This window comes from Malus sylvestris, chromosome 10 (genome assembly GCF_916048215.2).
Source record: "Malus sylvestris chromosome 10, drMalSylv7.2, whole genome shotgun sequence".
Taxonomy (NCBI): domain Eukaryota; kingdom Viridiplantae; phylum Streptophyta; class Magnoliopsida; order Rosales; family Rosaceae; genus Malus; species Malus sylvestris.
The window spans coordinates 32,557,660-32,561,859 of NC_062269.1; the positions used below are offsets into that span (position 1 = coordinate 32,557,660).

Below are 4,200 nucleotides of genomic sequence, written 5' to 3' on the forward strand. Positions count from 1 at the left end.
AAGCCGTATTCAAAGAAGATCGACGCCTTAAGGATGCCGAGGGGTTATCAACCGCAAAAGTTCATGCAATTTGATGGAAAGGGAAACCCGAAACAACACGTTACCCACTTTGTTGAAACTTGCAACAACGCAGGGACCGAAGGGGACTACCTCGTCAAGCAGTTTGTGCGCTCGCTGAAAGGAAACGCCTTTGAGTGGTACACGGACTTAGAGCCTGAGTCCATCAACAGCTGGGAGCAATTGGAACGAGAATTCCTCAACCGCTTCTACAGCACCCGCCGCACTGTGAGCATGCTAGAGCTAACGAGCACAAAGCAGTGGAAGAACGAGCCAGTCATTGATTACATCAACAGATGGCGCACTCTAAGCCTCGACTGTAAAGACAGGCTCTCGGAAACCTTTTCAATCGAGATGTGCATCCAAGGCATGTAATGGGGTTTGCAATACATCCTTCAAGGCATTAAACCACGGACCTTCGAGGAATTGGCCACTCGCGCCCATGACATGGAGTTAAGCATCGCCCATCATGGGAAGAAAGAACCGATCTCTGACTACAAGATTGACAGAGTTCTTGAGACAAAGGTGGAGAAGGCTGCGTGGAAATCCACCAAGGAAGTAATGACGGTCAACACAACTCCCGTCAAAATCCCTACACGAGGCAAGGCGATTCAAACCGAAGCTTTTCGTGATCAAGAGATGCGTAGACGCACTTTGAAGGAGCTTGAGGAGAAGACTTATCCATTCCCCGACTCTGATGTGGTTGCCATGCTGGATGACCTGTTGGACAAGAAGGTGATCGGTTTGCCTGAGTGCAGACGACCGGAAGAGATGAATCGTACCGACAGTCCAAGATACTGTAAATTCCATCGCTTCATCAGTCATCCGACAGAAAAATGCTTCGTGCTGAAAGATCTCATCATGAAGCTGGCTCAGAAAGGAATCATCGAGCTAGATCTTGACGATGTGGTGAAGTCAAATTATACCACCATCACTTATGGCTCTGTCAACTCAAAATCTTCACCTCAATCGCTGGGGGCATGCTCCAAAACCATGCCAGTCAAGCAAAGCAAAGTTGAAGAATGGACTCAAGTCACTCCTAAGAAATTGCACAAGAAGCATACGTCTCCTCCACAAGTCCGCCAATCGGAAAGGGGGCAAAGCAGCTCTTGTCAACCTTCAAAACAACGTGAACGTGTTGAAGATGATGAAACTTCGACACGAAGATCGTCCATCCCCATCACAATGCGCGATTTCTTGCCCAAAGACTTCTTCAATCACTCGGTCAAGGCTCCTTGCTATGAAGATTGTGAGGAACGCCTCTCCAAAATTGCTTGACAAATTCACCAATGCTCCTTGTTCGCACGAGCCTAAACTGCACGAACCAAAGCTCCTTGTCCACACGAGCCTAAACTGTAGGACACGAAGCTTCTCGCCTGCACGAGCCTAAACTGCGTGGCACAACGCTCCTGGTCCGCACGAGCATAAAAGGCGACACCAACGCTCCTGGTCTGCACGAGCATAAAAGGCAACACCAACGCTCCTGGTCTGCACGAGCTGAAACTGCAAACGACACCAAACGCTCATGGTCTGCATGAGCTGAAACTGCAAACGGCACCAACACTCCTTGTTCGCACGAGCCTAAACTGCACGAACCAAAGCTCCTGGCTTGCAAGAGCATAAACTGTGTACGGCAAAAATCATCATCAAAATCACTGTTAAATTCATCACTCATTTGAACTATGTTTTGACTTGATCTCTTTCTTTGGAAGGGTACGTAGGCAGCTTGAATATTCAATTTCAAGTTCAGTCACATCAAAATAAAAAAATAAGTGTTTTATTAAATAGAGTCAATTTTATTACAAAAAAAAATGAATACATATGTTATTATGTATTTACAAAACCAAAAAAAAAAAAAAAAAAGGAATATACAAGTATTATATATATATATATATATATATGTATATATGCATATACATAACTACCAAAAGCCCAGGCTCAGTTCTTGGACCTACAACCTTCATTTCCTGTAACGTCCAGGCCCAAGTGAACTCTGCTCCATCGACTGCAGGGCACCGCCCTCTGGACCATCTTCCCCCTCTCTGTAATCAACATCCCTGCTCTCCGCCGTTTGAGAAGCAGCTGCAACCATGACGCGGTACAACAAGGTTGCCCCGAGCCTTCTGCTGAAAGACCAGCTTTGTATCCTCTTTCTGCTCCAAGCTCCTCCGCTTTTCATTTCATGCAGCAGCGTGCAATGTCTTCTATACAGCGACGAAGCAGTAAAAAGTGAGCGAAGTGCAGCCTCCGCTCCAGCTCAACCACATCTATCAACTCAAGTCCAAATAAGTTGTGGCTGTTGATCCCCTAGAACCCAGATGTTGCAGGCCGAGAAGAAGGGCTTTGAGTTCGTCGACTGGGCCTCCGCTTTCATCTTCAAGCCTTCATTCTCTCTCGGCACCAACCCAATCTTGAACTTTAAGCACCAATGCTCTTACGTCTCGACTACTCAGCCCTCTCTCTCCCTCTCTCTCCTTCTAGAAGTTGAACAGCTCGTACACGCACTATGTGTGTGGATGTGTAAACCCAGTTTTACACCCAGCTGAGCAGGAGCAGCTCACCATCAATTTCTTCCCATGTCAAATTATGAAGCGCCTAATAACGAGCTCACTAACGGCGGCGGCGGCGCAAGAGCCATGGTGGAGCAGACCTCGCAGAGGCCGTCAAGTAACGACATCTTAGCCGTCAAGAAGCCATTCTCTAAGGACCGACACAGTAAGGTCGACGGATGGGGTCACCGCATCTGCATGCCCATCATCTGCGCCGCACGTGTCTTCCAACTCACACGTGAGCTCGGTCACAAGTCCGACGGCCAAACCATCGAGTGGCTTCTCCGCCAGGCCGAGCCTTCCATCATCGCCGTCCCGATCTGTGCCAAGGCCTACACCGACGAACTCGTTTTAACCGCCAAAACTATTGCATCCCCTAGTCGTGGTATACTCGCTATTGATGAATCAAATGCAACTTGTGGAAAGAAGTTAGGCTCGATTGGGTTGGAAAATACTGAGGTTAACCGACATGCTTATGGGCAGCTGTTGTTGACCACCCCTGGCCTTGGCGAATACATTTCTGGTGCCATTTTTTTTGAGGAAACACTTTACCAGTCTACAACCGATGGAAAGAAATTAGTGGATGTTTTGCGTGACCAGAAAATTGTACTTGGAATCAAAGTTGATAAGGGTTTGGTTCCCCTCCCTGGGTCTAACAATGAATCGTGGTGCCAAGGCTTAGATGGATTGGCTTCACGTTCTGCGGAGTACTATAAGTAAAGTGCTCGTTTTGCTAAATGGCGTACAGTTGTTAGCATTCTTTGTGGTCATTCTGCTCTAGCTGTTAAGAAAGCTGCATGGGGACTTGCTCGTTATGCTGCCATTTCTCAGGACAATGGTCTTGTGCCCATTGTAGAGCCTGAGATTCTTCTCGACGGGGACCACTCAATCGAAAGGACACTTGAAGTTGCAGAGAAGTACCCTGCAATCAAATATGAGGAAGTTATCATTGATAATTGTTGTATGATGCTTGTGAAGAATCCGGCACGCTCCTGCAACCTGGAAGTCGTACGACGAGACACCATGTTCATGAAGAGGCGTTGTTTCCTCAGCTCTCACCTTCCTCCTGTGTGCTCCACGAATCTATGGCCACCCAGTTGTCGTCGTCTTCCTCATCGGCTGCGCTGCTGATCCTGGACACCAACCTCTGCACCTTCGCCATGGCTGCCGCCTTTGAATGAGATTGACAAAACCAAAGTTTATCAATACACACCCAAAGACCTCCTCCGTCTCTTGCCTCGTAGCTGCCAACAACATCAAATACCGCTGTCAAACGACTAGCCAGCCGAGAATCCTTTTTCCTCCTCCTCTGTGCTCCTCCTTTTTCCTCCTCCAAGCTCCTATCCCGCACCCTATATATATGTATATATATGTATGTATATGTATGTACGTATGTATGTATGTGTGCATGAAAAAAATTATAAAAAAAAGGGAAAATAGGAGACATGGTGCACTCGGCACCGAAAGCAAAAAAAAAATTAATTAAAAAAAAATATAAAAAATGATGGTGTCAGCCACCACCCTAATATATATATATATATATATATATATATATATATATATATAATGGATGGTGCATCTGGCACCGAAAGCA

General features: G+C 46.6%; 1 pseudogene; it reads left to right on the forward strand.

Annotated features, from left to right (window-relative positions):
* Positions 1 to 1,948: 1,948 nt before the first annotated feature.
* LOC126586290 (fructose-bisphosphate aldolase 2, chloroplastic-like) lies at positions 1,949 to 3,887 on the forward strand (annotated as a pseudogene).
* Positions 3,888 to 4,200: the final 313 nt, after the last annotated feature.